The following is a 24,793-nucleotide window of genomic DNA, read 5'->3' as shown; positions in this document are numbered from 1 at the left end:
CATTTTCCTGCTTTTAGATTTTATTCATTACAAAAGTTTTTGCAATTAACAATGAACAATACTTAGTGCTGGCTGGCCATTTCACACCGAAAAATCTTTCCCATGTGAAAATGCTAATTTTCTGTTTTCACAGGAACTATCTATTTCAGATCTTTTTTATTTTTTTGCTGTACTTTGGTCAGTTAATATAAAAATAGCCGGCCTGGTTGGGTATGACGTTTGGGTTTTACTGAACTTTTATGTATGAAGTGATGTTTTCTAGTGTGAGTTTCGACAAGAAGAGGTCCCATCAGTCAATCCCAAAGCAAATTAGGGGCATTTTCATGGAAGCTGGCGGCAATACGGGGAGACACCGCGGGGAGAGGCTCTGGGGAAAGAGGAGATTGAAGAGACTTGTGACGGAGGGAAAGCAGCGTGAAGTTCGGGGGGCGTTTTGAGGCAGAAGGAGCCGATCTGGGGAGCGGGGCCCGGCCCAACAGCCCTGCATAGCGGGGCTGCCATGAGCAGGGGGTGCCGTGAGGCAGGGCCGGGCCGGGCTCCGGGGGCCGGGGAGAGGCAGCGGGGCCGCCCCGGGGAGGAGCGGGGCGGAGCGGGAGGCCCGGGCGCCGCCGCCCGCTCTCGTCAGGCGGCTTTTGGGCGGGAGCCTCTACTCCAGAGCGCTCGGTAGCGTGGGCCGGCCGCGGGCCCCATGTGGTGCCGACATCACTGACATGGCGGCATCCCCGCCGAGCCCTCCTGCCGCTCGCTGCAGCTAGCCGGGACTCACCGCCGGCCCTGCCCTGCCCTGCCCTGCCCGGCTCGGCTCGGCTCGGCTCGGCTCGCCCCGCACCAGCACCCCGCTAGGTAAGCACGGCGCCTCCCGGCAGCCCGCCGAGGCTCGGAGCTCCCCGCTCGGGTTTGCTTGAGGCTGGGCAGGGCTCGGGGCAGCCGGGCTGGGCTCGGAGCCGCGTCCCCCGCCGCGGGGAGCCGCGGCCGCCCCGGCCCTTTTGTTCCCCGGCGGGGCGGCGGCCGCGCCCCGCGGGGCTGGGCGGAAAGTTGGGGTCCCCACGGCTCCCCCTGCCCTCCCTGGAGGCTCCCCGGGCAGGTGGAGGAGCCCCGGAGCCCTGGGCACGGCTGGGGACAGCACCCAGCAACTTCGCCCCGTCCCGGCCTTCTCCTTCCCCTCCCTCGGTTCCCTTTCGGGGAGGAAAATGCTGGCGGCTCGGGGCTCGGCTCGCCAGACACCTCTGTAAAATGGCATGCTACCAGCAGGCGGAACGGAAAAAAAAAAAAAAAAAAGGAGAGAGGCTGTTAAAAGCTTAACCTCTCGTGGGCTAGGAGCACAGCTGCATCCCCGCTCCCTGGCCCGGTTCGCAGAAATGCGCTGTGTAAATAGGGTTTGGTGAAGGGAGTTGGGGTGGGAGCCACTGTGCCGAGCCCTGTACCCCAGCTGTCTGTGAGCCTCGCTCCCTAGCAGTGATTTTTGGGGTTTCGATTGCGTTTCTCCTTGCCCGAGTACCCAAAAGTACCGGCCCAGCGCCTGGCAGTGCGAGTTGTTCCTTCGCGAACAGGGAAGCGAAGCTACAGAAAAATCAAAGTTTCTTTTTCAGCGTTTTTTTGGGCTTTTTGTGCGCGTGGTGTTGGTCGTTGCCGTCTTCCTGCACCCGGTGCCAGGTTTCTGAGCGCGGCACCCGCGTCTGTGCCCGCAGCCCCAGCGGCTCTGTCCCCGGCCACAGAGCCCAGGGCTCAGCGGGGGTAACACGTCCGCTCCTGGGAGGCGTTCAACCAGTCTGACCTGAGCTGAACAACGCTACGTAATGGGATTCCAAACTCACACACATTTTCAGGGCTAGAACGCGATTTCTCAACCTTTTTTCTTCCCCAGCTGGCCTGGCAGAGCAGGCTGGGGCTCAGCCCCGCTGATGGGGGCGAGCTGCTGCCGCCCCGCGCACGGGGTGTGCTGGTGGGGAGCCCTCATCCCTGGACAAATGCATCATTACCTGGATAAATGCATCATCCCCTGGTAAATGCATCACCCCTGGGGGCCTCGGCAGGCACAGACGGGCTGCCCCCCGTGAAGGGAAGCACCCTGCCTGCCCTAGCCTCTCCGTCCGTGCTCTCAGCCCTCTGGCACCTGCGTGCAACCGGTGCTACCAATAAGAGAATGATTCTTGGCCGTGCTCCCGGGGTCATGTAGGGTCTCGCACAGAAGCAGTCTGTTAGTGTTTTTCTCCTAATCTTCAGCGCTCTGTGGTTCCCTCTCATTAGTTCTGAAGCGTTTGTGATTGTAGTTGTATCGGGACCCTGCTGTGACAGCAATGCCAACAGCCCCAGAAGCACCATATATTGTTCTTCCCCGCCTAGTGTCTCCCAGCTAGTTTACGCTCATAATGTAGCGCAGGGATGAGTCTATGTGGATGTTAATACATTTTACATTTTTTTTGAGCCGTTAGGACTCATCTGGTTTGGGTTTGAGGTCACTGCTGGGACAGCAATGAGGGTTTTTTTTTTCATACCGTTAGCCTATAGTTGGCTGAAGTCGAAGAAATGAAGAAAGTTAGTGTCCAAAATAAGCTGCTATTCTGCTGTAGCTGAGAAGCTTGGAGCTGTGACTTCGTACTGCAAACATTATATCTATAAGCAGAGGTTGTAACTCCAAGTCTGAATTGCGTTTGTTCTTGTACTTTCATTCTACGTACAACATTTGGTGAACTTGAAGACTCTCACCTAGTGCCTCTTCCTAGCAGAGACACATTTTTTTCCTTCTTACTTTTTCAATTCCATTAAGCCCTTTAATGAGGGAGGAGTGGTTAGGGTTAGTTAAACTTTTATGATTGATAAATCTGTGCAAGAAAATATATACAGATCGTGGAGCAGAGTTGTGTGTGGTTGTATTCATGAACTTCCCAATTAGTGTAATGGGCTTTTCCCTCAAAAATGTAGCTTGTCAGTCTGGTGAGCGCTAGTGCAGAAGCAAAGTTTACGGTATGAATCAGTGTGTAGTGTGAGGTTCCTAATTTGTACAAAATACTTGTAATTACATAAAAGTCTCAGAACCCAGATGCAGCTGAGTAAAGCAAATTACTTTCCACAGTGTAGTTAGCTGCTCCTCTCGGCAGAGCAGACGTGAGGAAAACTGGAGTGACCCTGGGAAGCGCGAGGACTGGCAGTCCAGTCTGCCCTGGAAGAGAATCCCGGCCTCTCGACCAAGAATGCCGTGGTAGCAGGCAGCGAGTCTGGAAATCGAGCGTCGCAGCGTATCGGAACATACTGCGAGTTACTGAAGGCTATTATAAACAACTGTGACTTCAGTGTACAGCAAATAAAATAAATAGTGCAGGAAGCCAGCAAACCTCTGTGTAAATCTCAGCTGTGCAGAATACCAGCGGGGCAGAGCTCTGCAAACCCGTTGCAGAGCTAACTTTGCATAGGTGATCTCGTCTGCAGCGCTCAACAGCAGCAGTGGGGAATCCTTCAGAGCCAGGAATATCAAAAGTAATGTTGTTTACGGCCAAGGGTTAGTGTCGCTGTGTGATCTGTCCCTGGAGATGGAAGGTATGTGGGAAGAGGGAAGTTCTTCAAACAACAGTCGAAATAGGAGACGATAGATACACAACGGTAACAGGCCATCTACAGGCAGGAATGTTTGGGTGGTGGAAAACAGATAACTCCGCAAACATTTGCCAGCTGAAATGTGGCAGTTCGCATGTTCACCAATTTGTTCTGAGTGCCTCTGTGCGAAATGAAGGGTGCGTGCCCCTTCTTTATTGGAGAAGAGGCTGCCAGGAAAAAAAAAAAAAAAGCACAAACTAATTAAACCTGATTTATTGTGCAGTTTGTAAGGGCATTGGAGAAATTAGCTGCCTTGCAGAAGTGCTGCTGCAGATGTTAAATCTGCGCTCTGCTCTGGGTGGAAAACTACGGTGCTATTGAGCGAGTTTGGGAGAAAAGTGTAGTCTGTGTTAAAGTCTGTTCCTGAGCAAGAGCGTTCCCCAGCGGGTCCAGGTGATGTGGCTTTGAGTGTGTCTGCGTGGCGTTTCGTGCTGTGGGAGGATGGATCACCTTTTGCATCGAAAAGCTTGGAGGTTAAAACATGCCGCTTGTTGAGGGATGTGCTGACTGTGTTTGATCTGAGGAATCCTTTATTCACAAGGAAATTGTGTTGTGTATCAGTGGGTAATGGGGAACAAGCCAACTGCTGCACCACGTGCACAGGAGACACTTGGCACTTGGGTTTCTAGCAGTGACAATTCATAATGTGGTATATGGGGGAGGTTACCCTGTGGATACTCCTCTTATTAGAGTGCTGTTATGTATAATGCTCTTTTATTTATGTAGTATGAAGTGAAAAATGATTCCTAATCGTGTATGTTTTTATTTATATGCAATGTCTATAAATAAATATTTTTAAAAGAGAACAGAGGTGGCAGTTGGTCCAGGTTTGTGGCATTTACTTGTTCCGGCATCTGCTTCATCACAATGGACTGAGATTGGGATTTCAGCCACTGTTGTTTTTTGATTTTTAATTTCAGTTATTCAAAATCAAACCCACAAATTTTCTGGGATCACAGGTGATAGCCTAGAGAAATTACACACACACCTGCCTCAGCGCATAGCCCTTCTGGGGCAGAGGAGCGCGTACCTTGAGTGCTTCGTACGTAGCTCCTGTAAATGCCTGAAGCGTGACTATGGACGTGGCTATTATTAGGTCCTCGCACAGGGCTCTAATAATAGGACGTGTGTGTATGTATATATTTAAACATGTACTTCATGCTTTCAGAAATGTTTCATATGGAATGTTTTGAAAGGAGAAAAAAGAAATGGCTCTCAAGAGGCTGTTAATAAAAACTCCAGCAAGCAACAATTTTAGATGACCCTCGCCACCCTCAGAGGGCCTCGGAATGTCGGGGACAGCTCTCCCCATGCTTTTCATCTGAGCTAGCAAAACGTCAAGCTCATTCTGCTTGGTTTGTAGCATTTGTAGGTTTCTTGGCATGGGCGTGTTGACTTGACGTGGTAGCTCCCTATTCCCTGTAATGCTAACAGTCTGTGTCGTAATCTAAATCTCTGTGTTATCTTTTGCCCTCAGTACTTCTGCGTGATTTCTTTCTTCAAGCTTAACACAGAGAAGTACGATGCTGTGATACATGTTGGTTTTTTTTGTTGTTGTTGTTTTTTTGTTTGGTTTTTGTTTTTTAAATCTCAGTAGCAGAAGCAGCAGAGGAATAGAGAGTTGTCGTCCTAATGTGCTTCAGGATTACCTAACCATTTCTCTTCTAACTGCCAGAACTTATTCCACTTTACTTGTAACCTTTATTGTGGAACCAAATGCCTATTCGATGGCAATTCATATAGCATAAGTGACCTTATGCTTGCTGACACTTGTGCTGGTGGTTATGAAGCATTACACGTTGCTTTTTGCTTGTTATTTATTTATTGATGTGGAATAATGCAGCAGAGAAAAAAGATGATAGTGTTTGCAGAGAAGGAGAGTGCCGAATAGGTTTCCTTTTGGTGAGCCTGTATTTTTTTTATTTTATTTTTATTTTTTGCAGCATCATGTAACATCAACTTACAGCAGAGAATTACTTTTGATGTCTTGATACAAGCAAGTGAGCAAAAGCATCACTTTGTTAGAGTAGATTAGCAGCCGTGACACGATCAGAACTGCAGAGGTTCTAGGTTCTGGGTGTGCAATGCCTGAGCTCAGCAGCCTGAATTTCCCCAGCATCTCTCTGTAAATACTGAGAGAGGTGGTGGGACTGAAAATCAAAGAAAATGAAATGAAAATCAAATGGAAATCAAAAGCGCGCAGCTTGGGCTTCACTTCCTCAAGACGTGTGTGACAGCGTTCTGGTTTGCATGGATGTCAGTACGAAATGCTTCTTGGTACTGTCTTGAAAAAGAGTGAATGGTCTGCAAGTAAGAACAGAGACCTCTCTCGCTGGACAGTACCTGTGTGTTAATTAAAGCAGATGAGAATGGCACACACCAGCCTGTAAACGATGTGGTTCAGTGTGCCAACAAACTGGGAGCATTCTGTAAGTGCTTGCTGTTTGGTTCTTTCAGGCATGCTAAAAAGGACTGGATTCGTAAGCAGGCTGCTTCTGTTCACATCCTGAAATGGAAAGCGAGACCGGTCTCCCTTTGCTTTGTCTTCAGACTTTGTCTGGGTGCTGGTCAGGTGCTGCAAGGAGACTTACCTGGTGGACCACGAGGGGCTGCGGGTGGCCTTGAAGTGCTCTTGCACCTCCCTTCAGACTTCAGGCAGCAGAGTAATTGTGTTTTTCCCAGCACAGTGCTGCCTTTTGCCTGGGTATTTTGCTAGTTCTTTTCTGAAAATGTGTTTTAAATCCTGAAGCACTTACATGTGGGTGAACTTTGCTAAATGGAGCGAGTGATGTGAGCTGGTAACTGTAGGATCGCTTTACAGGTCAAAATAAACCCCTGCAAATAAAGATGTGCGAGCACTTTGTCACTGCCCCAGCGCAGCTAATAGCAATGCTTTCGTGACAAGATCAGGCAAATCAGAATATATCTTGTACCTGATGCTGCTAGATCTATTTCAACTCAGAACCAGGCTTGAGACACAGTTAAATAATCGCGTGTGATCGTGGCCCTGTTCTTGTTGTAGGTGAGTAGTTACCTTGTTGGGTTTTGTTTTCTCCTGTGCTTTGAATGGTTTGGCTTGAGCACTGAAACTCTTGGTCTGGTTTCCCCCCATTCTTAATCCGCTTCACGTATTAATATCCTGTTGCCTTGCAAGATACTCAAAGCTCCAAGGAAATGCTTTGATAGTCTCATTCCAGTAGATACCTTTTTATTAATTGTATTAAAATTGGAAAGAGGGGTAGAAAGCAAGGTGTTTTTCACCAAAATGTGTTGGTGCTGTTCCTCCAATGCACAGCACTGCCTATAACCAGAGATGGAGTTGAAGCTGTGGGTTTTAAGGTGGGAAGTTTGTTCGTACTCGTTTGCACTAGCTGAAGGGTGACAGCACACTTCCTGAGGGCAGGCTTCCTTGGGGCCATCCCGTGTGGGATTCAGTGGGGAACACTGAGCTGTACCAAGTCTTCTGCACTGACAGGTTGACTAAGAAACCTGCTTTCAAAGCCTGCCTTGGGGAGTTACAAGTCTTTAACATTCCAGCACAAGAAAATAGAAGATGCAGCATCTCAGTCAAAAAACAAGGAAAAGGAGCAACAGCTTCTTACTCTGGGTTTTCACAGCATCTGCTTCTGCTTTGAGCTCTGCCAGCAGAGGACTTCTGCTTTTTTCAGCGCGCCACTCGCCTCTCCTTTCTTTAGCAAGCTTATTCATTAGCTAACTTTGGTTTCTGATACCAAGATAGGGTTCCCTTTTTAATTATATCTTAGCATGATTTATATTCCTGTATGGCTGTACAGCAGTCGAAAAGCCACCCTCAGTCACGCAGGGAGCTTACGGGTGCCCTCGTGATGTGGAGCAGGGCTGCGGAGCAGCACGTGGTGCCAAGAGGAAACGTCCCCCTGAGCAGCTGGCGGTGAGTGCACCTGGCAGGCAAGGGAACCAAAGAGAGAGATGCACAGTGCTTTTTGGGCATGCTGCTTGCTGTCTCCTCTGGAGCACTTCAGATGTGGGCGAGGGATGGGTGCAGCAGTGTCGCTGCGGTGCACTGCCTTCCTGCTGTCCTGCTCCTTCTGCTCCGTGCTCGCCATCACGCCAGGGTGTGACCTGTGGCCCTTGCATGAGTAAAAATGCAGGCATGTGGATACCAGGTTATTTGTGGGGGGAAACGTGTCCTTCCACACGTGCAGTGGGCGTGTGCTCAGCCTCACGGTGAAGGTGGCGAAGTCTTGGCTGTGAAGTGGGTCCAAATGACACAGGAAGGCTGTGGTGTGTGGGCCCTGAGTGCTTCCAGAAGAGCCCAAGTCTGACCCAGCAGGAGCGCGGAGCACTGCTCTCAGCTGTTAGGTTGTGTCACGGTTAATAGCATCCACCGGCCATCCGTGCAGGGAGAAGTCCGTGGGTGTCTTCCAGGAGCTGGTTTAGAGAAACAGGCCAGAAGTTTTCTGCTTGTTTGTTAAGGGTGTTTATGGACAAAGAGTTACAGAAAAGAAAATGAGAAATTGGAAACGCACTGAAGTGACCTCGTGTTTTGGCAGTGATGTGTAGGAGGTAGCACACTGAGACCCAGGGGTGACGAGGATGGGAAGAGTTGAGCTGCCAGTGGCTTACAGCACCGTGGATGGTCTGCAGAGAGCTTGGGCCTGGAGAGCAACCTAAAACTGTTCGAAGTTGCAGAAAGTTTGGTGGTATCTGTGATTAAGAGAAAGAGATGCCAAAAAAAAACTAAATTCAAAATAAGTGATGGCGTTCAATTTAACTTGTCTGTTTGTGTTAAGGTTGTTCATTTAGGACAAGACAATGTATGTATGTCCTCAGATCTTCTGTGCTTTGGAGGAGGGAAAAGGGAACCGGTGTTACAGATACTTTGCTCTATAAACTCTGGTGTTTAACAACGTTTGAGATTCTTGATCAGTGCAAAATATCTCGAAACCTAAGGAAGTGACCCTCCACTTGCAGTACGTGCCATGGAACTGCAGGCTTTAAGCTCCCTTCTGAAAAGTTCAAGCTTATCTCTTACCAGGTGGAAATACACGTTAGATCTTCTGAGGGGGGAGGATTAATTGCCCTGTTACGCAACTTTGTTTGTATGTTTTCCTCTTGGTTTATTTGTTATAAAACTAAAATGCGTTTCAGTTCAAGAGGACCTCAATGCCGATGAAAACAAACCAACCAGCTAAAAAACAAAACAAAAAACACGCCACAAAAACACCTGGAGGACCAAACGAAAATGCCTTGATACTTCACCTTCTGGTTAGCTTCAGCTGCCGTTGAGGGAATGGTGTCTTACCGGGAGTCACAAACATCCTATGGATTTATCCACAGGGACACAGCTCACGTCGTGCTGCATTATTCTGGCACGGTGCTGGACCACACCAGGCTGCTGGGGAGATAAATGGATCGCTGAGGTGTTTGGCTGCTGAGTGGTATGTTCCTTCGTGACCATCTAGGACAGCGCTGTTAATGAACAGCCGGGCTGTAGTGTTAATTATTGGCCGTAAGTGATGAACAGGGAACTTCATGGCTAAGGAGGAAGAAGTCAAATGCTGAGGTTCTCAGCAAAACAGAACTTCTATGAAAGTTGGGCAGAAGTGATCTGAGTTGTCAATGACGCTCGTGTTATTACATGAAACGAGCCTTGCTGCTTCTTCCTTGCGTGTCAGCTTGGAGCAAACTCGACTTGTTTGATTCCGCTCTGCGCGTGTTTGTTTTTGTAACTCCGTATGCTGCTGTAACGGATCTTTATTACTGCTTATTAAGTTCACTGGTGCTTCTGATGACTGCACAAAAGATAAACATCCTCTGACTTTTAGGCGTAGAGAGCAGATCTGTTCCTCTCTGAAGCCTGTCCGTGAGGTCGGTGTGTCCCGCTGGGGCAGTGGTTGTCAGCGCACCCCCAGCTGCTAGCACCTCTGCCGTGGAGAGTCTTGGGGCCTAATTCAATTTTCTTCCTTCTGCAGGGTTTCGTGTGCACAGTGTTTGATCTGTACCCTCTCCCCTCTTGGTTAACAGAGCTGGACATTCTTGTCCAGGTCTTCAGCTGCTCGCTCAGTGGGCAGGAAATGGTCCTGGGAGTGGAAATTCTGCAGCTGGACGGAGCGGGGCGAGGAGCGCCGTGCCGCGTGTAACCGCCAGGACCTCTGATCTTTTCCACAGCAGCCATCTCTCTTGGATAAAACACAGCAGTCAAGTCATCCAGATGCTTGTGCAACCACAATCTCTTTAACATACAAGACGGCTACGTTTTAATTTTTCTGCCTCTGAATAGGTTGCTTCAGTGGATGTGTGAGAGCTGCTATGTTACTGGAAAGGCAATATTTGTACATACAAAACACCAAAGTTAGACATCAACAGTTTCACTTCCTTTTGGCATTTCTTGATTATGCAGTCAGACAGAATGATATTATGCTCGAAAAAGTTGCTGTAAAACATTTTTCAGTTTCTCTGACCTTCCAGACTGTTACGGCCTTGTCTCCACTGGCAGATATCTCGGTCCTTTGCCCTCTCTCTTAGTAACTCCCCATTTGTCTGCTCCCTTTTTCCTCCCATAAATTTTTCTAGTATAAAACTTTGTTTCAGTGCATCCTGAGTTGCTGGGTTAGTATAAGGGGACAAGGAGAAGGCTCTGGAGAGACCTTATGGGTGCCTGCCAGTGCCTAAAGGCAGGGGAACTGGGGAGGGACTGGTGCTCAGGGAAAGAAGTGACAGGACAGGGGGGAGCTGCCTTAAACTGAAAGAGGGGAGGTTTAGATTAGACATCAGGAAGAAATTCTTTACTGTGGGCTGCCCCATCCCTGGCAGTGCCCAAGGCCAGGCTGGATGGGCTTCGAGATGTCCCTGCTCGTGGCAGGAGGGAGCTGGGGGCCTTGAGGCCCCTTCTGACCCAAACCAGTCTGTGATTCTGGGATTTTTGTACTCAGTCAGAAAGCATATAGGGATGGCGGATTGGATCTGTCAACATTCATTCACTTCTGTCCTCGGGAGAATGCTTTTTTAAAAAAATATAATTAATGGAAAATAAAAGTCTTAATTGTGCTTCAGTGTCCTGGCTCCGCAGCAAGGCCTCACAGGAGTAATCGCTGGCTGTAAATCCGCCAGAGACATAAACAACACAGAGACGTGAAGGACTGCTTAAGCCAAAAGGCAGTTTCAGCAGATGAGTATCTATCATAAAGCTATCAATAAATAAAACACTTCTGCAGAATTTGATCAAAAAACTTAGTCTACAACCAGTCCAGCTGTCCAAGTAGGAGACGTCTTGCGGCCAGCAGGAAGACTTGACTAGTTCTAACACAGAGATTCAAGCACAGCTGTGAAACAATACGTGGCATCAGGAATTTCATGGACGAATAATGAGTGTACAAGTGGAAGACTGGTTTCAGTGAAGTGTGAGGACAGAAAAAGACCTGTCCTGGCATATTATGTGGTGGAAATACTTCACACGTTTGTTGCAACAGCAAAATTAAAAAGCAAAGCAAAATACTTCTTTAAGGAATGGACATAAGAAAAATGTTTTTTCAGTATACAGCTATGGTCACAGTGGAATTTCATTCCTATATGCTGTTATGGATATTTATTTACTGGTAGAAGATCCTGATGTAGCATAACTTCAGAAGAGGAGAAAAGTAGTTTTCAAAGAGCTTTGAATACCAGGTCAAACGATAAAGGTGTTTTCCAGGACTGCTTTGTGGAAGCAGTGGATCGCTTACCAGAGTAAAGCCCGAAGGTTTGTATCCAAAATTGTACTAATGATAACCTCTAGGAAGGGGCGTTTTAATTTCGGGATAATCACAGACTTCAAAGCAAAATCAGAATACAAGATAAACTTTGTTTATGCTTTGGCTTAGAAAAAAAATTAGAAATAACAAGATCAGTATTTCACAAATGTGACTTTCAGTATTTAAAAATCAAAATATCTGAATCTATATTTGTTGGGAGGTGGATTGTACCCTGAAATACAACGTGAATGTTTAAAGGGGAAAAAATGAAATAGATTAGTGAACAGATGTGCAGTGCTAAAGTATAAATATTTTCTGCAACATGGAAAGGAGAACTCAAAGTGGGTCACCTGCAACATCGAGAGTAGCTGTACAAACACAACAAATTACTTCTTATGCTTGCACCAGTACTCGGGAAGAAGAAAAATCATCATGCAGTGAAGCCATCATCTAGCTAATTGCTTGGTAGGTGGACTGAAATTGCTTTAATACTGGCCTGTGCTGTTCCCTTTCTCAGCAGATGTGCTTTTGTCAGGGGGTAGTTAACATTTCTTGGGGAGAGGATCAGGCAGCAAGTCCTTGTGCAGCTTTCGTCTGAGCGTTGCCCTCTTACAAGGGCTCCCAGGAGCGTGTTGGCAGAGCTGCTTTTAGTGCCTGAGCTGAGTTTTGGGGGGTTTTGTTCCAAATAGTCAGGTTTCTCTTTAAATGAGACATATTGATAACATGTAAAATCATGCAACGTGCTTTTATTTATGAGCTACTTGGGGGGGAGTGGAGGGGAAGTTATTTATTTTTGTGTTAATGTGGAAGAACTGGGGGCTTGTTTGCACCCATCAGGGCTGGAGACTTGAAACAAAAGCCCAGCAAACTTGCAGAGGGCAGCTCCTGGATGTGAGCTGCTGCCTGGCACAGCTCAGCGAGCCTCCCTCCGTCACCTAGCTGCTGCCAAAACATCTGCCAGACGTGTCCCCTGGAAAGGGGAAGAGGCAGGAGCAGTACCTGGCACGGAGCTGTGGGTGAGACCCTTGTGGCAGAGCAGGAGGTGCTTTGAGAGCTCCCCAGGGCTGCAAGATGCCCCCATCAAGCAGGGGCAGGGGTCTGTGGCCTCTCCAATTTCCATAAGCGGAGGAAATGCTGTTCACTGGATGATCCCATCTACACCCATGGCTCGTCTGGGGGTTTTTGTTTTTATTGTTGTGCCCGGCTCTGATCTGCCTGGCTTCTGTCTGGTTCTTGCTGTTCTGTGGTGTCTGGGACCCCTATCAATCCTGCAGTGCTGCGCTGGTGCTGGTGGCGTGCCGACACCTGTGGTACGGCTCCTTCCCAAACACGCTGCCAGCCCTCGGGTTAAGCTGTGCTCTGTCAGCTGGCCGGTTCTTACTGCACGGGAGGTATTTCATTTAGCTGGAGCAGTGCTAGCTCCTTTATCAGCGTGGCCTGGCACTGAGCGGGAGGCAGAGCAGACACGCTAACGCAGCTGCCCTTACCCACCGAACGCGTAACCTCCTCACGGAGCGCGCTCGGATTTGTTTGACAGGACCTGTTTTAGTAGAACAACGTTGTCGATTATGTTCCTATCTCCCAGTTCCTTATCGGCAGGAGCCTCCGTTGCCTTCTGATTGTTTTATCTGGAGGCTGTGCCCACTAATGGCATGTAATGGCACCGGGCGTCCCGTTCCCCTCCCAGCCGGTGCCATGGGATCAGTGCGTTCTGCCCCAACCCGCTGGGTCCGGGCCTGCTGTCAGTGACAGGGCCATGCCAGGGGCTGGATCAGGCCTGAACCCCAAAATTTGGGGCTGACTTCGTCACTGAGATAACCCATCTCCATGCTACAAGTGTGTTCTGTGCCTCTTTCCAAATACCAAGTGGAAAAACTTATTAAATGCTTTGTTTTGAAGCCAGCATCATTAGCTGTATTTTCATGTCTGCCTTGCTGTGGGGTTGTACCACTATTAGATTTCAGGCCTTCCAAATTTATTTTAAAAGCATAGCTTGTCTTCTGGTGTCCTACAAGTTGTGACCATTTTTATTTCTGATTTGTCTTGCCCTCACTCACCAATTTTCTGTAGTTTTAGTTCACTTTGATCACTGTCTGTTCTTCTTTTTCTCCTTTACCCATTTTTATTCTGCATTACATTTAAACTGTCTTCATTTTACCACTGAATCAGGATAGGTTTTTAGCCAAAGTTTCCCTCTTCTTTAAATGAGAGGATCAAACTTTTTCTTTCATAATCCTCTTTTTAAACAAACCAACAGAAGCCTTACATCTATAATGTAGTTAAACCTCAGTTTTCCCCTTTCAATTCTGATCAGTTTTGGGAAATAAGCACCCGTTGTTTTTAAACGTAAGGAGCATGCACTAAGTGCTGTGCATTTCCCAGCCACAATACGTGATGGCCGTGCTGACTGGAAAGCCCTCACGGGGCGACCCTGACGGGCCGTGGCGATGAAGGTCCCAGCTGTGGAGAGGGTTGGGTGTGCAGGATCCAGAAGGCTAATAAAACCAAGAGTTTTTTTTACAGTGCAGGGAAGCCTTTGTTTGCTCTTCAAGCTACGTTTGAAATACGTTTGTGTGGCATAAATTACGTTTGTGTGGCGTAAATCCGATAGCTCTCAGCGCGCTGTAGGCTGTTTGGGAGGAAACTGTTCCACAAGTATTTGCCCTACAGAACTTGAAGGCTCACCTCCCTTAGTTAAACATCGTGGTACAAGGAGGGGAGGTGCTGTGACCCACCTCTGCACGCCTTTGGGTAGATGTACAAAGACGTGCGTGGCCGCGGCCTGTAAGGCCTGTAAGCTGCTGCCACCGCTTCTGCTGCGCTTCAGGGGCACGTGTGGGGTGCTAACGGGGACACACAAACGTCAGAGGTGAGACCTTCTCCAGGTCTCCTCGGTGTTGTGGCACCTTTCTACTGGGTGTGGAGTTCCTGTAGTCTGCCTTCATAAGCAATAGCTGATTTAAAGAACGCTTTGACAAGTTCATTTCTTTTTTTTCTTAAAGAGGAGGGGACTGAGTCATTTAGCTACCTGTCAGGATATCGAAATTTCTTCATCCTCCGAAACTGCTTTTTTGTTTTTCAGATTTGATGGGAGGGGCTGTTTTGTCCTCTCTAAGAAAGGGTTTCAGAAGAGCTCTTCCCTCTTTCTCCTGAGCAGCTTTAGGCGGAGATCTTGTCTGTCTTTATATTTACTCAGCGTGAGGAACACTGCACTGCCAGCCACCTCGTCGTCACCGGAGTGCCACGTACGGCAAAAGCAGCAAGAGCCAGGAGCTGAAGAAGCCGTACAAGCTGCAGGCAGGGGCTCTCCCCATCCTGGCTGCTCTTCGGGGCACCCTGGCAGCCCTGCGCCCAGCAGTTCTCCTGTGCTGTTTCAGGAGAGAGGTTGGTCTTGTGCTCTCCCTTCTTACCTGGGGCTGTCCAGCCGTGGCTGTCAATTTATACGTTTTAACTCTGTGTGGTAAGAGCATCTCCTGATTATTTGCTGCTAAAATGTGGTATTTCATAATGACAACTTCAGGCAAATGGGAAGAAAGTGTTTTGTAGATAAAGCTTGGTCACTGCTTGTTAATTAATGTCTGTCTTTTGTCAGGGATAATTACTGCAGCATTGGTAGGAGATAAAAGTTCAGACAGAACGCAGCTGAGCTGTGATCTGCTTATGTTGAAGCCCGAAATGGTGAAGGGGATGTTTGACTTGAAGTGATTGTCCTTGGCTGTCTGACTGCCTCCTCACGGCTCCCCTTTGCTCCAGGCGGAGGAGTGGCATGCTTTGAAGTGCAGGCACGACTCTAATGCAAAAACACTGAGCTGTGAATAAATAATAGAGAGAGAGGGATCTATAATAGGTCCATATTTGTGTGTTGGATTCCAGGTTGTGCCCAGGACTATGGGAGTTCCTCACAACATTGGCTTTAAGTAATGTCCTTCTTTGTTAGAAGCCAGAGCTGATAGAGTGCAACCAAGAAGCACTCTGAGAAACACAGCAACACTTAATGAAGTTCTTCTTGTTGCTTTTTTTTAATCTAAGAACGTAGTCCTTAGGTCTTGTTTCTCTATACACGTGTATCCAGAGAGGTCTGCCCTTAAAGTCACGGGGTTAGTGGATTTTGGCTGAGTTGAGGTAGGTTTATTACTGCTGCTACCTTTACTCGCTCAGTGCGTTGGGCAGCAGGGTCTGCATGCACCAGGGTGGGTGGGACGACTGACATACAGGCACAAGAGAGGTCTGGGATGCTGGATGTTGGATTGGGAAGATCTGTGTAATGCAGAAGGGATTCCAAGCATCTCTGGTTAGTTTTGTTTTGTAGAATACTGCTAATACGGCTTGATGGGAGTGTATGTATTGACTGCAGCTGAAGGTTTCTCCATTATTTCTAGAAATGGTTCTCTGAATTCTTCCCCAGAATCTTCTTGAGCTGCAAGTAATTGGACTTAAGTCAAAACAGCTCCATAAAGCCCAGTTTTTTAACTTGTATAGTTTCACTGAACCACTGTGTATGCCTTGACAAATTCTCCAATATTGAATCTATTTTACTCCTAATGAAAGAATTCTGATCTTCTCTCACTTGCTTAGATGGTTGAGACTTTCCTACGGTAGGAACTGATTTATGTGGTGCTTGGCATTCTGTACTGAAGCTTTCTTTTTTTTTTTTTTTCCCTAACAAAGAAAGGGGAAAGGAAACGTGTAAGGAAAACATATTTGTACAATATTTGCAAATAGTACAAGGACATGCCTATGCAAAACCGCTCCTGTTTGCCGGGAGCACAGAAGGGTTTTGGATGCTACATTTTTGTTACTGAAGTAGAGAAGCCACTTGCAGGCCATCTGAGGCTCACTTACAGGTTTTTTGTTTGTTTTTGTTAAAAGTTACAAAGCAGCAACTCAGAAATGGATACCAGAAACATGCTTACCATTTACTCTGTGAAACTGAATTTGGAAGGAAGTCTGAGGTGCCAGTGCTCAGTTACCTTTTCTCCATCCTTCACTTCCCTGCTGCTGTGTAACTTTGGTAGCAATTTTTCAGGTTGTAACAATATTAGGAATTTGACAAGCCTAGGGGTAGCCTTTTCTCTGATAGAAATCAGCAGAGCTTCATTGTTTTCAGGTATTTGTTCCTGAACCGTGACATTTTTAAGCTGTTAAAATGCCATTGTCGGTGCTCTGATAATCCTCGATGGCTTCCGTTCAGATTGTGAGCTCGCGATTGATAAAGTCAGGCAGATCGCTGCTTATCTGGAGTTATGCTAGGGCGTTACTTGGCCATTTCAGCTAAATACTGAGCTCAAGCTGAGGAGTTTTATTAAAGAGCAGCATAAGGTATTTTGTAATAATGCACGCTCCTTTGTCGTTCCTTGCTCCCCTGCTCTACCCAAATCTAAGGAGCAGAGCATCCTTTTGGAGACGGCACAGGCACCAGAGTTCGGGTGATGGCGGAGTACCAGAGGAGGTTCCCCCTTCCATCACTTTAATTCCCTGTGGGTATTCTTGTTTTTGCGCCTAAAAATGAACTTTGCTGGGTGCCAGCCGCTCGCTGACAATTTATCTGCCAAGCAAGGAGGAAAAATCAGTTTCTAATCTCTGTGGAAATAAAGGGAACGGATACAACAAGGTTGAAATTCCCCTGGTCCATAGCACTGGAGAGCCATTCGACAGACAAAGCATGCAATGATGGGGGCTGAGGTGTTTGAAGAAATTTCCCCCTGAAGAATTAATACCTGTCAGCACTGGCTTTTCAGTGGGCTTAATGGTTATGTCTGAAGATTGAGATGCTGCTCGGAGAATAAAAGCTGAAGATACAGGAGAGTATCCAATTTATATGAATATTGGAGGAGAACTCAATCTTCTCTCTCTCTTTGTCCTGAAAGGAGTTTTATGGCGTAAAATAGTCATTGAGGTAGCACGGAGGAAGCCTTAAATCTTAGGAATTTGTTTCAAGTTTGTCGCTCAGCGGATTTAACATCTCTTCTAAGAAAGCTGTGATGTTTGTTTATCAGGCGTGGACTCTTCAGTGGATGGAAAAGATTTTAGTGCACCTCAGCAGAAAGATCTTTACAATCACGTTGGTTTTGTAAATAACTGGAAAAAAACTTTTTCTTTCCAGTATTACTCAGCAGTGGTGTCTTAATTGGACTGTTTTGATTAAATTAGCAAATAGCATATTTTTCTGGGCCTGCATTGTGCTGTACACTTGAACTGATAGGATATAATTAGACACCTCATTTTGTTTCCATTTGACATCTTTTAACTAATTAGTTCCTTGGATCGCTTTCTTTTGCGTTTCTTTATTTTCGGTTGATTAAGTGCACTTACTTAGCTTCTCCGAGGGTACAAAATTAAGAGCGTGCTAATTGCACAACACTTCTGGCACGTACGGGCAGCCTCGGTGTCACCTAAGGACAAAGACTTCTCCGCCGGCATCGCGGGCGCTCCTCCGTGCCCGTGGGCAGGCGCTGCACCCTGCCAGCCCTCTTCCTCCTCCTCGCCCTGCAGTCTAGTCACAGCTTGCTGGCTAAAATCACCTCCCAGCCATGGGGAGACGGCTTTCAGCTCTTAAATATTCAGGCTCGCTGCTCTGAGGACCTCGGAGTGTCGGTGGTGAGGTGCTGGAGCGCTTTCAGAGGGGTCGGGACCCAGGGTTGTGCCCAAAACCATCGCACTTCATCAAGAGGGGGGGGTTCAGTGGGTTCTGCCACCAATTCCAGCACGCTGTGCTCGCGGGGCGTTGGGTGTCGGAGAAATCATGCTACAGCTGGGAAACTGTGAGTACAACGTTTCTAGAAGTGAGCTTCCCCCAGGCGTTGGGTATGCTGGAATAAATGAGACTATTACAAAACGCTCTGCTTTGTGCACAGATCGAGGCGTAATTTGTTTGGATTCTGGTTTGAACATCGGTTATTGATGTGAGGCACCGAGCAGGATCTGACTTCTGCCTGGTAACAAAGCAAAGCCAACAGAAATGAGAACTAAAAACCACTGAAATTTTACTTTTATTGCACTGCAGACTGAAGTCTGAGTGCATCCAGGCCTCTGGTGTTGGGACAAGATGCCTGCCTCTTCCTGGAGAGCTGCCTCTCCAGTGAAATTCCACTGCTTTAAGGCAAAACCAAAAAGCTTAACACTTGAGTTGTGATAGTGAATCGGGTCTGAGGAAGTGAATTTTGGTGTAAAAGAACAACAAAGGGCTTAACAGCTAGAGGGCCTGGTGCTTGGCAGGGGCTGCCTTCCAGAGGAAACCCGGTCTCAGCCCCGTGGAGCCGGGGCAGTTCTGCCACGGGTGCAGGTTTGAGAGCAGAGCACAGGCAGCCACCAGGGTGGAAGCTTTGAAGGTCAGCATCCTGCAGTCTGCAGTGTGAAGAAATACATCGATGACAAGATGTCTCGATGTGATAGGCTAATTTGGTGCAAAATAGTCAAAGATAGATGAGGTTTTTGTGTGTCAGGACAAAAACTGACTGGCTCAGGTGGTAAGAGGATCTCCTCAAACCTCCCGAGAGGTGATCTTGTTGTTAGAAACCTCAGGTCTTGGTAAGATCTTTCTTTTTTTTTTTTTTTTTTTTTTTTTTTTTTTTCCTTTCTCAACGTTGTCCCATCACGGATCCTACATCTCACCGGTCTCCTTGAAGTGTATCTTAAAGCCGGATTTTGACACTCACACACCCAGAACTTGCTGTGGCTCACGGGTGTCTGAGCCCTGAGCAAGGGGGAATTAAAAGCTGGTGAAGATCAGCTGCACCGATCTCACGTTGATCTCTGCCCCTGCTGCTCCACGTCCAGCTGTGGGCTTCGGCTGTCCTCACCACAATAGGAGACAGTGAGCTGTGTAGGGCCCCTAAAGGGCATGAATCCTGATTTTAAGGCGAGTGATTTTCAGATTGCTCCGCTGTTGGTTAAGAAACAGAAACTACTGACGGCTGAGAAACTGTGCGATGCGAATCAGCCATCGGGGCATTGTTCTGCTGGGGCCCGAAACTGGTCAAGCAAGGCAAAGCTGCACAGTAAGTTAAAACGTGGCTATCGCCACCGATTACATCGCAGAGATACTGGGCTTTATTAAAAGCTGCACGTTTCTGTGCAGGCCCTGTTACAACAGCCCCATGAAGAACTTTTTTTCAGCTCCTGGCTGGCCACCCAGGAGCCAGGCTTAGCAGCGCGGGTGAGGCACTGGGGACCGCAGCAAGAACTCCGTGCAGGGAGGTAAAGTCTCACCAGGCAACTTGATTTACAGCCTGGGGTCTGTTCCTGTGCCTCTCAGTCCATCCCCGGGGCTGGCTGGGAAGCTGATGAGTGGGAAGTGGAGGTGCCGGCCCCAGCCCTGCTTGCCAGGAGCCCCTGCAGCTGGAATGCGGCTCCTCAGGGAGCCAGGATGTTTGCTTTTGTCGAGTGCCCTTGTTGAGGAAATTGAGTGAAGGGATCTCTTGAAAGGCCAAGCCACCTCCAGAAGATTAGGCCTTCAATTACACTCTGCAAACCTCATCTTAGAGCACCTTATCAGGAGGGGTTGGGGAGGATGCACTCGGTGCTGGCATTGCTTCTCTTCCCTTCGTGCTGTAACGCAAGGAGTGGCATCGAGTGTGGCGGAGAGGGAATCCTGGAGGAGTTCTTCCACCTGGCGTGGTGGGTAGAGGCCGGACAACGTGCCAAGGAGCCCTTTCCATCCACCCGAAGGCAGCCTGTGCTGAAAGCCGGCCTTCACGAAGACAGATAAGGAAGAATGCATAATATTTTAAGTATCGTAAGGCTGGATATCCTTCGCTCAGGATATTTCCTGTCCACAGGAATTTATTTTTCAACTGTTTTATTGGCAGAAAATCCACAAAATGGAAGGGGGGAGGGAAACTTGCACATTTCAGCAGAAGATGGGAAGCTTCTAGTTCTGTCACGTTGACTAAGGGAAGAACGAGGAAAGCTTTGGAGAACTGAAAAACTTGGGCCTTTTGTGCTAGCACGCCTTGTTGCATAAGGAATAGGCAGGGTTTTGTATTGATCTCTGTCAACAAAGTACAGCAATTAACCATTAGCTTAAAAAAAAGAAAAAAGGGGGGGAAAAAAAAGGCTTGAGAACATTGTTAGTGAAAAGGGGCTGACTTTGGAGGGAGCCCGAGCCTCCGGACAGGCGTTGCTGGTGCAGGGTGTTTGAGGCTGACTTCCACCTGGGTCTTCGGCACACTTTGCCTTCGTGTCCCTAAAGAACTGAAGCTTCAATCATAAAGAAGGGTTTAATTAGCAATTTGTGATCTGGTTAATCCTTTGGTGGAACTCAATTGTAGTTAGCATTGCTGCTGCTGCCTTCCGTGTCTGCTCGCTCATAGCACCGGGGGAGCAGCAGAGAGGTGCTGGTGGTGTCCTGCTGCACCTCTACCTCCATCAGGCTGCTTGTGCACCCTTCCTGCTGGAACCTGAGGGCAGGATCCATTTAAATGTGGCTGCGTGTGCTGGGATGGCCTCTGCTAGCAAAGGCCTACAGCTACCAAACACGAGGAGCATTTATTGTTTACCATCAGTTTTCCTTTTGTTGCTTTTTTGTCTTGAGCAACGAGCCCTTCCATAAAGGATCCTCTTCCTCTAGACATGGCAATGAGTAACGTGCAGTTAGCAGCTTGGTAAAATTCACAGAAGCTTGAGTAATGAAGGGGCATTAACAAAATACCCCTGTTATCATCCATGTGCTAATAAAAAGAGAAAAAAAAAAATGGTAAATGTATGGAATAGAGTTTACACCTGGCCTTTGGCTTTGGAAGAGGAGGATAGCGGTGTGCATTAGACCTTCTCACCCCGTTTCAGTCCATGTTCAGCACCCAAGGAAAGGCTTCCAACACCAACCCCGAGCTCACCGTGCTGAGACTGCATTTTTTCGGCTGTAACGTGTTAAAACATAAATCCACGCTGCTGAGAGCGTTTGGGTAGCAGCACAGCAATGGGTTGGAATCCTCGGTATGTGCCAGTGGCAAGAGCCGAATTCCCCGGCCGCTCGCTCTTTTGAAGTGAGCGCTGGCGAGGCTCTGGGGTGCGGGCAGGCTTTGCCTGGGTGCTGAAAGACGCTCTCTGGGGCTACAGGTTTGTGTGGCAGGTTAAATCCAGGAAAATGAGAGGGAGGACTCCAGCCTTTTTTCTCTCTTATCACCGGGCTTTCTAGAAAAAAATATCCCCGCCTTGATTTCTTGAGTAATTCTCTTGGACCCCCTTATTTCTGAGCGTGGTTTAAGCCTTCGGAGGCTCCTGAGATAAAATAAGGAGATGATGCTTCTCTACATAGCACGTGTGTGTGTGCATCATGGCTTAGGCACAGGTCTCACACCTCTGTGACCAGTCTTGGGCCCTACTCTCCCCGTCTCTAGCCAGCGGGCACTGAAGATGCCAGAAGAAGCTGTAGAGGTGTTTGTCAGGTATGTTGTATTGGCAAATCCTGACACTCCTGTACCCAACAGAGCCACCTTATGGGGAGGTGAGGGGACACTGGTGTTCCTCTGAGTGCCCACGTGTGGGTCTAGCAGTGATTTCCACGGCCCTGCTCTGCATCTTTGGCTTCTCGCCGCTGATACACATATACACGTACATTTATATGTGGCCTCTGCCTTGTGTTTGACCACACATTGAACCAAATTAAGCAAAATCTGAAATAAAGCCTTGGCCCGTTTGCCTGGTGGCAGCTCTCTGGCTGTATCGCTGTTATCTGTTTCCGAGTGGGTACGTAAGCCATGACGGAGGCAGGTCCCCGCTGCGGTATCGCTGGCAGATCTGATCTGATGGCTGGGACATCGCGTCGGCCGGCGCTGCCACTGACTCATCTGTTTCCCATGGTGGCTCCTCAGAGAGGGGCAGGGCGACTTCTGCCACGGGTTCCCAGGCCGCTGGCTGGCCTCCACGCTCTGCTCATCCCCCCGCTAGGCAGCTCTGCTGCTGGACGCCACCAGGTTGCTGCATGTTGTTCAGTTTTCTGGTAATCTCCAGGAATTCCTAATCCTCTTACGACCCGGGGATAGTTGGGCGTTCATGCTCTGAGCCGAATGCGGTTGGTGGCTGTGCTAAGGCTCCCTGTTTGTTGCTGGTGTAAGTATTTTCTCGGTATCTGACAGGTTCAACCCGCTGGTGTTTGTCAGAAAGAGGAAATTGCTTGTGACAAAATGACTTCTCTTAATTTAATCAATTCCAGAAGTGTTCAAAAATAATCTTCTTGCCCGATGCCTCTCAAAGCATCCTTAATAATAACGGCATTGTAGTCTGCTCGGCTCAGATGAGAACGAGTGTCGTTCATTATTTTTGATCAAGTACCCTTCGGAGAGCTGTGCCATAACGTGTAAGGATGAGCAGGAAGAAAATCAGCGCATTCATCATCTCCTCAGCTACAGGAATCCCAGTTCAAAGACAAAAGCTGGAGCAGGTCGAGCTTCTCATTTAAACGGTAATAAATCTGTTCTGCTCCTCCCTGGGCAGGGTGGCCACTGGGAGGGAGGTGACTTGCGGTGGTGCTGAATTTCAGAGCCAACTGTTGAGTGCTTGCGACTGGAATAAGCAATAAATATTTCTTGCCATGGCAGACGTGCTGGAGTAAGGTACCTGGGGGTGCTGGGGAAGCGTGCCCGGCAGCCTGGGGTGTGGAAGTGAGGGCTCGATTCAGCAGTGCCCAGGAACGCGGGACGGGGGTTAGAGGAAAAATCCTATGGTCAAAGTTCCATCTGGGACAGTGGAAAAAATCCGTCAGAATTCATTAGGGATGAGGGAATTTCCTTAATGAGCGGCAGGAGGGGGCCGAGCTGCCGCACAGCTGTTGGGTAGCCGAGGGTTTCCCTGCACCGCGCTGACGTAGCCGCCGGCATCCTGTTTGTCAGAGCTTGGGGGCGAGCTCCTGGGTTGTTTGTACCTTGACCCCAACCCTCCCAAACTGCTTATTTTTTAAGCTGAGGTCACTTTCCCCAACCCCATGTTCTAACCAAGTTGAAGCCCCATTTCTCGAGATTCAGGATTACTTACAGATCTTATTTTTTAAGAAGCAAAGCTATTTTTTTTCCTCTGCCTTTCTTAAGTACTTCCACTTCATGATTCTAGCTAGAATGACAAATGAGATATTTTTGGGAGGGCATGGTTTTGTCTGATGCTTCTTTCCAGAAAGCTGAAGTGCTATAGATGGTTTTTGTGAGACCTATCAGCAGATGGGTAAGCATGAGCTATCATAACAGTCAAAATGACTCTGTTTAAAAGGACCCAAGGGTAAACTCTGGTTGCCTGTGACTTTGTTTTTAGATGCCTGTAGCTAGTCTTCTCCCAGGTTTGTGATCTACCTCACTTAAAGGCAGCAAGCACACTGCTTGTGCCAGCCTGGGAGATGGCCAAGGCTTCCCTTCTGGAAAGCAGGGGAGGGCAGAAATGCATGGATGTATTAAAATCCACCTGTGTTGGGTAAGCAGACCGAAGTACCTGCCGTCATGCCCACCTTTGCATGGGTTCCCTCTCCAGAGCAGAGCTTCTTCATTTGGTGGGTTTTTGAAGTTTATTTGCATGTTGGCAGCGGGCTCTTGCACCTCTGAAACTTGGTGTGAGCGAAAATGGAGTGAGTTGTGTGCTGCACGGAGCTGAGAGGTTGCTCTGCTCTCTGCTTCTCGGCCATTTAATTTTTTCGCTTGAATAGGATCGTGTAATTTAAGGGATGCAGAAAGCTGACTTCACTTTCAAGGGTTGGATTGGCTTTGTTGGAGCCGAATGTGGATGTACCATCAGGGAAGCACAAACAAGCACAACTGTCCCCCTTGTCATTAAATGAGAAGTTTGTATCAAAAAACTATTACAGTGTCACTGTGCAGAAATTCACCTTCCTTCACCTACCTCAATTTCTGTTTCTTAGTGTTGCCTGGTTGTGTCCTCTGTGTTTCAGAAAGCAGCAAGATCTCTGGCTATCCATCTGTGGACCTGCTGTACGAACATAACAAACTTTTTTCTATTTAATTTCCTCCCCTTCCTTCCCTGAATATTTTCCTACCTTTCAGCCTAAGCTCGCGGTAACAACAAGCCATGGCAATGTTTTCCCCTTTCTCAGAGCTGGAGGCAGTGAGGTCACAAGTGCAGGTAAGGCGTTTGGGATGCTGTTTGGCAATTAAAACGGCAAAGGACCAGAAGCTGAACAGGCTGCACTCAGATTGACCCTTTCAGGGGTTATTTCTGAAGGACCCTGACTGTGCATGCCGCAAGCTGGAGGTGTACTCTTGTTGTTCAGGGCTTTGGAGAGTTCTCATAAACCTCCCAAAATCTTCCAGGATGTGAAAAATAATCATTATAACGCATGCAAATAATCTTTCAGGACTGCTATCACCTCCTCATGTTCTGCTCACACTGGAAGCTCTCTGGTATCAGAGCCAGAAGGTGAGATAATTAGGAAATTCTGATGAAGAGACTAGTTCGGGGCACGTTCAGGAGCTCCTCTGCACGGGGACAGTGGCAGCAGCCCTGGCTCCTGGCCACGCGGCCACCTTTCAGCCAGCACCACGGGGCTTGGAGCA

General features: G+C 48.1%; 1 protein-coding gene across 1 annotated transcript in view; it reads left to right on the top strand.

The window, feature by feature from the left end:
- The first annotated feature begins 629 nt into the window (after window positions 1-629).
- Window positions 630-24,793, top strand: part of FNDC3B (fibronectin type III domain containing 3B) — a 174,287-nt gene continuing 150,123 nt past the window's right edge. The window contains exon 1 of the mRNA XM_084530178.1: window positions 630-843. The gene's annotated coding sequence lies outside the window, so the exon portion shown is untranslated. The remainder of the gene's footprint in view (window positions 844-24,793) is intronic.

The sequence above is a fragment of the Aythya ferina genome (genome assembly GCF_964211825.1).
Source record: "Aythya ferina genome assembly, chromosome: 9".
In the NCBI taxonomy this organism is placed as follows: Eukaryota; Metazoa; Chordata; class Aves; order Anseriformes; family Anatidae; genus Aythya; species Aythya ferina.
Note: the sequence above shows the minus strand (reverse complement) of the source record. Positions and strands in the feature narration are given on the sequence as shown.